Raw genomic sequence first — 13,211 nt, 5'->3', positions numbered from 1 at the left:
TTGTTACAAAGCAAAGTTTTTCAGAATTAAAAAAAAAGTGGATGATTTCATTTAAGGAAGATAAACAGGAAATTGTCAGTGTTTTCAAACTATGTCCCCAGTTTTACAAATGATTCAGCCTTAAAAGTCTACACATCGGAATGTGATGAGGTATTCATTAGCTGTTCTCTCTGCAACCTCACTTGAGTTTACAAATTCCAAGAATCAAGATTAAAAGACTAAAGCAGGAATTGGAAAGTTGACTTGAAATATATACAAAATACGAAGAATAGTATAATGAACCCCTACTCATCACCCAGCTACAAGAATTATCATCACAGAGACAATGTTTTTTCTATAATACCACATGAGGAAGGTAAGAACAAAGATGTATTCAGCTAACAAAATTACTCCAGATGGTAACTGGTATACACAAGAATAAATAAAAAGAAACAGTAGTGATAAAACAGAAGGTTAATATAACAAAAGTTATAAATATGTATTTGCTCTCCTTTTTCTCTCAGCTTGTTTAAAAGATACAAATTAATAATATGAAAATGTATTGTTGAGTTTGCAACATTTATAGATTTACCATATATACAACCACAAAGGAAAGGGAATAGAGCTATGTGAGAATAATGCTTTCTCAAGAATTAATATAAACCTGAAGCTGATGTACATATTAAACCTTAGAGCAAACACTAAGAAAGTTACTAAGAATCTATATAGGAAAAAGTCTTACAGAAATAAAAATGCTACCTGAGATAATGTTCATTTATTGAAAAAAAAAAAAGACATGAGACACAAAGAAAACAAAATAAAATGGCAGACATAAATCTATGTCTATATTAATAACATTAAATGTGGCCAGATCAAATAATTCAGTTGAAAGGCAAAGATTGCCAGACTGGATTTTAGATTATATATATGATTTTATATTTATGTTTTTAAAATTATATATAATATGTATATATATATACACTTTCTGCAGAAAACATGCTTTAGATTCAAAATAAAATAGATTTAAAGTAAAAGAAAATAAAATGATTTATTATTCAAATAACAACCACAAGAAAACTGAAGTGTCTATACTAATATTGGGGGGGAAAAACATTGAATGTTACTAGGAATAGAGACTTTTTGCAATGATAGCAGTGTCAAAACATGAGGAACATATAACACATAAAAACACATGCATTACCATCATAACAGGGCATGGTAATACATGAAGCAAAATTAAGGGAAATTAAGAGAGAAATATATAAATCATAATTGGAGAGATTTCAATACCCCACTTTCAGTTGGTATTGAATAGGGTAGAACAACTAGCTGGAATACAAAGAAATAGAAGACTTGAACAATACTACAAACCAACCAGAGCTAACATATTTATAGAACACTGTGAACTATGAACAAAATACACATTCTTCTCAAGTGCACAATAAACATTGTGGGGATAGACCAAAGAAAATAAAAGAAACCTCAATAAATTTGAAGTATGGTGGGTATAAATAATTAAACTATTAAAGGGATAGAGATAATATAAAATTTTCAATCACAGAAAAATACTAGAAATAAGGAAATCAAAAATTATAAGTATGAAGAAATTAAACAACATTCCTAAATAACCAGAGGGTCTAAGAAGAAAGGATAAATTAGAAAATTCTTTGTGATAAATGAAAAATGAAGACACATACAGAAACATGGGCTGCAGCAAGAGCAGTCTTCCAAGAAAATTTTATATCTGTAACTGCCTAAGTTAAGAAAGAATAAAGAGGAGATCCAAGTGGTAGAATAGAGGATGTTGTGTTCCTGGCTGCTCTGTGGTGTAAAACCAAGAAAGCAGACAGATAGCAAGGGGGGTGAGCAAAAAGGGAGCTGGGGGGGGCGTGCTTTACTGGAACCTAAAACTGGACACTCAAAGAAGAACAGGGACACAGGAGGTTGGGTATAATAAAATAAGGAAAAAATCCCTAGCAGCACAGCCATTGCCACAGCCCAGCCGGAAGCTCCAACTAGAGAGGTCCCTCCGTGACCATAGTAGAGGGATAAGGGAATTAAAAGAACCTATATTTGGGGGAGGCCTGAGGTATGTCTGGGTAGGGAGCCTTTAGAGACAAAGGACATTGTCCAACAAACCTGAAGGGAGCACTGAACAATATCCATGTGTGGGGAAAGAAGCCACCATCTCTCCAGGGCATGAAGAGGACAATGGAAGAAACCATTTTGAAGCTGCAGCCTGGGGGTCCAAAAACTGAGGAAGTCGATTCCCGCAAACCTGTTTGGCTCAAAATACAGGTCAAGTAAACATGCACTGCAAGACATAAGAGTGTGTTTAAGTGATCAGAAGAAAATCAAATGTGGAGAATGAAAGAAAAGCAAGGAACCAGGAGACAGTGAGCAAGAAATAAAGACAGAGACCAGGCAGAGATACACAGGACAGTTTGTTTGCCAGAGCTGACAAATAAAGGCCATCTCTCCAAAGATGAAGGGAAGCAACACAAGCTTGAGTTCTGGGGCTTTTATGGGGGAGGCTCAGGGATTAGAGCCAGGTAGGTCCTAATAGAGCCTGGTGGGTCCTAATGTGTAGGAAAGAATGCAGCAGTTAAGGGTGGAGCTGTATGAGGGACTGATAATATGGCCCTTGGGCAGGAAAATGGTGGTTGTTACTTAGGATGGCCCCCCAGATGCTAAGGGACCTTACAGAGAGAGGTTTACACAAGGGACAACTGGTGGCAGAAGCCCACCCAGGTCTACCCTCCCGCTCTAATCTGACTGCTTGCAAGATCTGCTGGGAGAGATGTATCTGCCTGGGAACTCAAAAGGGTAATGATGGGAGAAATTGTTTAGAGACTGAACCCAAGCCCAGGAAACATGGGGTCTGCAGGTGATGTAGGATGTAAGATAAGGCACCTGTGATCAAAAGGAGGAAGATTATAAGCAGCTGAACAGGTTTTATTGAGATTAACTCCTGGGCAAGACCCTTCAGTCCAACAGAGTGGGTTCAGGGCAATTGCCCCCAGGCTCAGCCAGATTGGAATTTTATTGGGCTTAGGGCAGGAAGAGAGGGTTTGGGACAGGAAAGGGAGGTTTTAGAGTCCCTTGTCCTCCTGGGTTGGCCAGGGGATCTTGCTGAGATCCATGTCCTACCAGGATTGCTCAAGAGACCCCGCTGATTGACAGGTGGTATGGATTGCCTGGGGCTTTGTTCCCTTAGCCACCTAATGTAGGGGACTAAAAATTGTTTCCCCCACCACATGAGTGGAACCCAGGGGACCCCTGGGGTAAAGTCCTCCAGTGTGGACCAGCAAGTACTGAGCACTGGAGGTGCGCTGATTTAAAATCTCCAGACAAGTTAGCATTCAGTGAAGAGGCTGGAGCCTGTCTAACCCTAAACCCTGCATGCAAGAGTTCTGCCTATGGGACTACCTCTCTCACTCCAGTGATCCAGAGGGTGGAGCATCACACTTCAGAAGACCCACCTAAAACTGCTGAGAAGCTGATAATATTTTGAGCTCCCACAGAAAGAATTATTTACCTTTTCATGAAGATTTTTTTCTTTTCTTTTTTTAAATTCTTTTTCACTGTTTAATCATGACCTTAATGGTACATGGACATTTATACAGTTTTCTATTTTTTTTTCTTCTCATTTCTAGCATTTTTGAAGCCAGTTATATGGCATGAATTATGTGTGTGTCTGTCTGTGTATGTGTATGTGTGTGTGTGTGAACTAGGATGTTTGATTAGTGTATTTTAATTTTGTATTCTTTTATTTTTTTTTTATTTAAAATTTTACTTTAGATATATTTTTTCCTGTTCCCCTTGATTCTCTTTTCTTCTGCTAACAGCCAATCTCTATTGTTCTCTCTTTCACTTTTCCTTTAACATTTTACTTCTGTCTTCTCCTCCTCCCTCACAATAATCACATCCTCTATCATTTCTGTTCTTTCCCTGTCCATCATTTGAAAATGTAAACCCTTTTGCAAATGTACTGTTTTTATTATAGGTAATAACTAGTCATTTCTGTTTATTGTTATAATTAATATTGTGGATATTGTAATAGAAATTTGGTTTAATGCTGCATAATATTTGCATTGGTTGTTGTTATTAGTTGTCTTCCCCTAAATAGTGAAGTACTAGAAACTTTCAGAGACACTCTAAGTCCACAGGGTAGAAAATCTACTGCCTCAAATCCATACTCTTAGATGAGTAGACAAAGAACATGAATAAGCAAGAGAACAATCATCCCAAGCAAACAAGATACTCAACAGAATTCATTCATACCACAGTGGAAGAAATGTCAGAGAGGGAGTTTAGAATTGCATAGTTAAACTAATCTGCAAAGTAAAAGATGATATAAGAAAGCAAATATAGGTAGCAAAAGATCACTTTAATAAAGAGATAGAAACTCTGGAGGAAAAAAATCCTTGAAATGAAGGAAACAGTAAACGAAATTAAAAATTCAATAGAAAGCATCACCAACAAACTAAACCACTTGGAAGACAGAACCTCAGGCAAAGAAAACAAAATATATAATCTTGAAAATAAAGTTGAACGTGGAGAGAAGATGTTAAGAAACTATAAACAGAACTTCCAAGAATTATGGGATAGCATGAAAAGACCAAATTTAAGATTTATTGGGATAGATGAAGGTACAGAGATACAAACCAAAGGAATGCACAATCTTTTTAATGAAATAATATCAGAAATTTTCCCAAATATAAAGAAAGAAATGAAAAGTCTAATGCAAGAGGCTTACAGGACCCCGAATGTGTAAAATTACAATGGGCCCACATCAAGGGACATTATAATGAAAATACCTAGCATACAGAATAAGGATAGAATTTTAAAGCCTTCCTGAGGAAAATGTCAGATTATTATAGGGGAAAACAATTCAGATCTCAGCTGATTTCTCAATCCAGACTCTCAAAAGTAGGAGGTCCTGGAATAACATATACCGAACTCTGAAAGAAAATGGGGTACCAACCAAGAATTTTACATTCAGCAAAATTATCTTCAGATTTTCAGAAAATGAAATAAAAACTTTGATGATAAACAAAAATAAAAACAATTCGCAAAGAGAAAGCCTGCACTACAGAACATTCTCAACAAAACATTCCATGAGGAGCAAATGAAAAAAAAAAAAGTAAAAACCAGGAAAAGGAGAAACTACACTAAAGGAATAGTCAATCAAAGCAGAAACTAAGTCAAATTAAAAACCAGAAATAAAAAAAATTACTGGGAACACAAATCATGTCTCAATAATAACCTTGAACATCAATGGCCATACTCATCAATCAAAAGACAGATTGGCAGATTGGATTAAAAAACAAGACTCAATAATATGCTGTATCCAAGAGACTCACCTCATAGGCAAAGACATCCACAGACTGAAAGTGAAAGGATGGGGTGGGGGAGTGTATCACTCACATAGATGGTGTAAACAAGCAGGGGTTTCCATCCTCTTATCAGATAAAGTGGACTTCAAGCCATAGTCAAAAAGAGGAACAAAGAAGGACATTTCATACTGATTAAAGGAATTATACATCAACAAGACATAACAATCATAAATAGTTGTGTACCAAACAATGAAGCATCCTTATACATCAAACAAACCCTTCTCAACTTCAAGAATCAGATCTAACACAACATAATAATACTGGGTCACTTTAACACACCTCTCTCACTACTGGATAGATCTGCCAAACAAAAACTAAACAAAGAAACTATAGAACTAAATAATAAAATCAATAATATGGACTTAACAGCCATATATAGAATATTTCATTTATCAAAGAGAATACACTTTCTCCTCAGCAGCACATGAATCCTTCTCTAAAATAGACCATATCTTAGGCCATAAAGCAACTTTTAGCAAGTACAAAAAAAGAAAAAGAAAAAAAAAATAGAGATACTACCCTGCATTCTTTCAGATCCTAATGGAATGAAATTAGAAGTCAATGATAGAATTAAAAACTAGAAGCTACTCTAACACTTGGAGACTAAATATGCTATTGAATGAAGAATAGATAGCCAAAGAAGTCAGGGAGGAAATAAAAAATACTTAGAGCTAAAGGAGAATAGTGATAAAACATCAAAATCTCTGGGACACTATGAAGGCAGTATGAAGAGGAAAGCTCATTGCATTGAGCTCATTCATTAAAAGAATAGAAAAATCAATGAATAAAAACCCTAAAATTACATCTCAAAACCCTAGGCAAAGAAGAACAAATCAATACCAAAGCAATAGAAGACAGTAAATAATTAAAATTAGAGCTGAAATAAATGCAATTAAAACAACAACAACAAAAAATTCAATAAATTGACAAAACCAAATTTGGTTCTTTGAAATATAAATAAAATTTACAAATCCTTAGCTATGCTAATGAAGAGAGAGAAAAAACTCAAATTAATAAAATTCATGATGAAAAAGGAATATAACAATGGACACTACAGAAATACAAAAGATAATTAGAAACTATTTTGAAAATTTATACTCCAATAAAACAGAAGAGTTTAAAGACATCAACAAACTTCTAGAGACCTGTGACCTACCCAAACTGAACCAGGAGGACATACATTTGAACAGATCAATCTCAAGCAAAGAAATAGAAGACACCATCAAGAGCTTACCAACCAAGAAAAGCCCAGGATCATACAGATTCTCAGCCAAGTTCTACAAGATCTTCAAAGAAGAATTAACATCAATACTCCTCAAATTATTCCAAACTCATTCTATGAGACTAGTAGCACCCTGATACCAAAACCAGACAAAAACACATCAAAGAATGAAAACTTCAGACCAATATCCTTAATGAACATAGATGCAAAAATTCTCAATAAAATTCTGGCAAATTGCATACAAAAACGTATTTAAAACATAATGCGCCAAGATCAAGTGGGTTTCATCCCAGAGATGCAAGATTGGATCAACATATGGAAATCAATAAATGTAACTCATCACATCAACCGACTTAAAGACAAGAATTATATGTTCATCTCAATAGCTGCAGAAAAAGTATTTAACAAAATATAGCACCCCTTCATGTTAAAAACACTAGAAAAACTAGGGATAGTAAGAACATACCTCAACATTTTAAAAGCTGTCTATGCCAAAACCAATGCCAACATCATTCTAAATGGAGAACAAGTGTAAACATTTTCTCTAAGAACTGGAACAAATCAAGGATGCCCTCTTGTACCACTTTTATTCAACATCATCCTTGAAACTCTAGCCAAAGCAAATAGACAAAAGAAAGAAATTAAAGGGATACACATAGAAAAAGAAGAACTCAAACTATCACTATTTGCCAATGACATGATTCTATATTTATAAGATTCAGAAATTTCACCAGAAAACTTCTAGAACTAATAAATGAATTCAGCAAAGTATCAGGATATAAAGTCAACATCCATAAATCAAATGCATTCCTATATATAAGGGATGAATCCACTGAAAGAGAAATTAGAAAAACACACCATTCACAATAGCCTCAAAAAATAAATAAAATATTTGGTAGTCAATCTACAATGAAAACTATAGAACACTAAAGAAAGAAATTGAGTAAGACCTTAGAAGATGTAAAGATCTCCCATGCTCTTGGATAGGCAGAATTAGTATTGTCAAAATGGCCATACTACCAAAAGCATTAAACATATTTAATGCAATTCCTATTAAGTTTCCAATGATATTATTCATAGAACTAGAAAAAGCAATTATAAAATTCATTCGAAAAAATAAGAGTCACAGAATAGCCAAAGCAATCCTTAGCAAGAAAAATAAAGCAGGAGGCATCACATTACCTAAACTTAAATCATATTACAGAGTCATAGTAACAAAAATGGCATGGTATTGACACCAAAACCAATATGTAGACCAATAGTACAGTATAGAAGACACAGAGATAAACCCACATAAATACAGTTATCTCATCCTAGACAAAGGTGCTTAAAAATATACATTGGAGATAAGATAGCCTATTCAACAAATGGTCCTAGAAAAATAGAAAATCTATATGTGGCAAATTGAAATTAAACCCCTATCTTTCATGCTGTACAAAATTCAACTCAAAGTGGATTAAAAACTTCAGCACTAGATCAGAGACCGTGTGTCTACTAGAAGAAAAAGTGACCTCAAATCTCCACCATGTCGGTTTAGGAACTGACTTCCTTAACAAACTCTTAAAGTGCAAGAAATAAAATCAAGAATCAATAAATGGGATGGATTCGAACTAAAAACCTTCATGACAAAGGAAACAATTAATACTTGGTAGTCAATCTACCAAAAGAGGTGAAAGAGAGAGCCTACAGTATAGGAGAAAAAAATCTTTACCATATGACCTCAGATATAACACTAATCTCCAGGATATATAAATAACTCAAAAAACTCAACACCAAAACAACAAATAAACCAATCAAGAAATGGGCAAAGGAACTGAACAGACAGTTTAGAGAAGAAGAAATACAATTGATTAACAGTATATGGAAAAAATGTTTACCATCTCCAGCTATTAGAGAAATACAAATCAAAACTACACTGAGATTCCATTTCACTCCAATCAGAATGGCAATCATCAAGAATACAAGCAACAATAAATATTGGAGAGGATGTGAGGGGAACGGTACACTGGTAGAACTTCAAATCGGTGCAGTCACTATGGAAAGCAGTTTGGAGACTCCTCAGAAAATTTGGAATGGAACCCCATTTGACCCAGTCACTCCACTCCTCAATTTATACCCAAAGGATTTCAAATCAGCATACTACAGTGACACAGCCACCTCAATGTTTATAGCAATAGCTAAACTGTGGAACCAACCTAGATGTCCTTCAACAAATGAATGGATAAAGAAATTGCGGTGTATATAAACAATGGAATTTTACTCAGTCTTAAAAAAGGATGAAACTATGGCAAATTTGCTGGGAAGTGGATGGAGCTGTAGAATATCATGTTAGGTGAAATAAGCCAGTCCCAAAGAACCAAAGGCCGAATTCTTTCTCTGATATGCAGGTGCTAATTCACAATAACCAGGAGGCAGGGGCTATGGAAAAATAGAAGAATTTTGGATTAGGTACAGGAAGTGAAGGGTGGAGAGGGGGCACGGGGGTAGGAAGGATAGTGGAATGAATCAGACATTATTATCCTATGTACATATATGATTATACAACTGGTATGATTCTACATCATGTACAATCAGAAGACTGAAAAGTTATACTCCATTTCTGTATGACATATCAAAATGCATTCTATTTTCATGTGTAACTAATTAAAACAAACAAACAAAAAATCTTTAAAAAATTACCTTGAGGTATCACTTCACATCCACTAATATGGCTCCTATTAAAAAGTCAGAAAACATAGGCTGGTGTTGTGGCTCAGTGGCAGAGCACTTGCCTAGCTTGTGTGAGGCATTAAGTTCAATTCTCACCATCACATACAAATAAATGAATAAAATAAAGGTCCATCAACATTTAAAAAAATATTTTTTAAAAATTCTAGAAAATATCAAATGACACCATGGATGTGGAGAGACTGGAACCCTTATACAGTATTATTGGAAATGTAAAATAGTGCCACAGCCACTACAAAAAAGAAAATAAATTTTTCTCAAAAAAATTAAAAATAGAGCTCCCATATGTTCCAGTAATCCCACTTCTAGATACGCATGTAAAATCAAATCATGGAAAACGGGATCTCAAAGAGGTATTCGCAAACCCATGTTCATTACAGCATTATTCACAGAAGCCAAGAGGTGGATCAAGGAATGAATGGATAAAACAAAATGCACTACATGTATAAGATGAAATATTATTCAACTTTGAAAAGGAAGTAAATCCTGTCACATCTTACAAAATGGATAAACCTTAAGGACCTTGTGCTAGGTGAAAACGGTCACAAAAAAATAGAAAAAAAAAAATGGAACTGGGCCTGGTGGCACATGCCTATAATCCCAGTGACTCAGAAACCTGAGGCAGAAGGATCACAAGTTCAAAGCTAACCTCAACAACTTAGAGAGGCCCTAAGCAACTTAGCAAGACCCTGTCTCAAAATTTACAAGTAAATAAATACAATTTTTGAAAAATTAAAAAGGAATAAATGAAAAAACAAAAGAAAATTACTGTACGATTTCACTTATATCAGATATCTAAAAGTAGTCAAATTCATAGAAACAGAAAATAGAATACTGGTTGCCAAGGATCTGGGAGGAGGAAATGGGGGCTTATTGCTTAATGGGTATGGAGTTTGAGTTGTGCATGATGAAGAAATTCTGGAGAGAGATGTGAAGCACAGCAATGTGAACATGATTAAAACCACTAACCTGTACATCTAAAATGGTTAAGATGAAAAATGTGGAGGCTCAGTGGTAGAGCACTTGCCTAGATGTTCAAGACCCTGAAATCTATCCCCAGCACTATTAAAAAATGATAAATTTTATGTGATTAACTACAAGTTTAAAAATTATATTTTGAAAATTATATTTTCAAAATTATGAAATATTGTTGAAAGAAATTTAAACAGATATAAATAAATAAATGAAAATAAATCTCATGTTGATGAATCAGAAGACTTAATATTATTAACACTAATTGTACAGATTCAATACAGAATTACATAGTGAAATTTATAAAAATACAAAGTGAGATTTTTATTTTTTACTCTTAGTAACTTATGCATCAAACAAGTTTAGATGCAGATTTGAACAACTTAATTAGCAAAGTTGATTAAGCATATCCTGTATGTAACTGTTAGAAAATGTTACAGTTTGGATCTAAAACTGCACCCCCCCAACAGCTCCTGTATTAGGCAATACTGGAATGTTCAGAGTGAAATGATTAGATTTTTTGAGCTATAATCTAATTGGTAGACTAATCCATTTGTTGGATTAATCATTTGAATGGACTACTGGATGGCAAATGCAGGTAAGTAGGGCATGGCTGGAGGAAATGAGTCACTGGGGGCATAGCCTAGGCCATATCTCCCTATAGCCCCCCTTCACCTCTTTTCTTCTCTTTTCTCCCCTTCCTCCCCTCCCCACCCACTTCCTCCTCCTCTTCTTCCACCCACTTCCTTCCACCCACTTTCCTCCTCCTCTTCTTCTTCCTCCTCCTCGACACATCTCTCCCTCTCTCCCCCGTCCCTCTCTCTCTCATTGTCATGAACTAAGCAGCTTCCCTCCCCAACACTATTTCACTTCATGTTCTGCTTCATCTGGGGCCCAGAATAATGGACTTGGCACACCATAGACTGAACCTCTGAAACCATGAGCCCAAAATAAACTCTTCCTCCTAGAAGTATTTTGGTCACAGAACAAAAGCTACTAACAACAAAATATGCTTTTCTTCCCCCCCAAAAAAACACGTGATACATTTACAAGAATGGATGATGTTTTGGGATATATATCATACCTCAAAAAATTTTAAAGAGACTTAATCCTTTAACCATAATACAAACATAAAGTTCAAAAATAAAAAAAGTCATAAGTAAATCTTCTCATTTGGATATTCACAGAATCTATTAGGAGGGATGAAGTTGCAGGCTCAAGGCTAAGTTGCTAAGAAAATGCACTGAAGTATGTTTTGAATTGGTCTGAAGATAAAACTTCTCCTTTCCACAGAGTGGATGTTCTCTCAAACCCTTGTTTCATGTAGCTTCTGATTGGTAGAACCTATATTGTGTTCCTGTGCAAAAGAGGAAGGGAAAGTAAATATCTGGCACTTTGAGCTGCTGTAGTGAATTGTGCATGCCAACCATACAAATAAAATTCAGGAATTCCCCAAATATAAAAAGTGTTGTACCACAGAGCAGCCAAAACTCAGAACAAATATCCTAATAATAACTGTACATCACTCACTATACAATCGATGAAGTCAGTCCTGGGAGGGACTTAAACTCAGATTGCAAATTGTACTTATATTCATATAGACATTACAAACTAACATTTTTAATTCAATAATGTACTTATAACCCTGAATATCTTAGATTATTTTCAGTAGGGGCTCTTAAAACATGCATATATGTAGCTTTCCTATATCAATTTAACTTGATCCAAGAATAGAATGTAGAATACCTGGAGAAATGATAGAATTGGAACTCCTTGTATTGCTTCTAAGGGCTCCATATATATATAAAATATAAATAAAATATTTTATTTCTGCAATAACATATTTACAGTTGATTATAAATTAAAGGCCTGCTTGCACACCAAAGCCAAGTCCTTTGGGTGGTTAGGACAAAGAGGTAAGACCTCCAGCTGGCTCACGACAGAAACATCCACTCCTTGGCCCAGGTTTTGGAAATTTGCCTGCTTTGAGCTCATCAATATTTCTTCAATATACTTTGGTGTCAGATCCTCATAGTAATTGGCATTTATTGGAACCATCGGTGCATGCGCGCAGACCCCTAAACATTTCACCTCTATAAGGGTGAAAGTTTGTCAGGTGCAGTTTTCCCAACTTTTATTCCAAGCTTCTTTTGAATGACTCCCAATATGCTGTCAGAGTTTTGAAGATGTTGTAGTGCAGACTTGAATGTGTTACTTTCCAACTGGCTTTCGATTATACATTGTATAAAAAGTTGCTACTTCATATACTCTCATTGGAGGTACTTGTAAATTTTCTGCAACCTTGTTCATAGCAGAGATGGGTAACCACTCATTCTGCCTTTGAGCCAAATCCAGGACTGGAAGCACAGCTGCTGCTTTATGCCCTGCTGGATAGTTCTTTATAATTGCCTTTATGCTCTTATAGTTTTCTGGTGTGAAATCAAATGGGATAGCTGGGTTATTCTCAGGAGTATCCCTGTGCACAAACAAGGCTCCTCCAGCACCATTCTGTACAGCTGTCTTATCAAATTCCTTATGTCTTCTCCACCCCGCGGTGAGGCCTGCAGGCCAGCCCCCGAGCACCAAGGAGCAGAACTCAGCGGACTAAATTATTTGCCTTTTGCTGCCTCGCCAAACCAAACCATAATCTCGATAATCCCGAGAGAGCCTGGGACGCATGGCATGCACGCTCCCAAACTCAAGCATCGCGACCAGATTGGTGCGCAGTTTTCTATGCGGAGGGCTTTAAGGGCTCTTAACAAAACTGAATTTGCCAGCTAAAACCCCCAATTGATTAGGGATAAAATAGAAATACCAATGCAGTATACTTAATTGCTTTAAGATGAAATTATTTAAGATGAAAATCACTATATGAATAAAAACAAACCCCCACAAACATAAATTTTAAAAGT

General features: G+C 35.5%; 1 pseudogene; it reads right to left on the bottom strand.

Annotated features, from left to right (window-relative positions):
• Window positions 1–12,113: 12,113 nt before the first annotated feature.
• On the bottom strand, window positions 12,114–13,005 carry LOC107147667 (annotated as a pseudogene).
• Between the last annotated feature and the right edge of the window lie 206 nt (window positions 13,006–13,211).

Source organism: Marmota marmota, unplaced genomic scaffold, assembly GCF_001458135.2.
Source record: "Marmota marmota marmota unplaced genomic scaffold, marMar, whole genome shotgun sequence".
Classification (NCBI taxonomy): domain Eukaryota; kingdom Metazoa; phylum Chordata; class Mammalia; order Rodentia; family Sciuridae; genus Marmota; species Marmota marmota.
The sequence above is the reverse complement of the archived record's forward strand: the minus strand, read 5'-3'. Positions and strand labels throughout refer to the sequence as shown.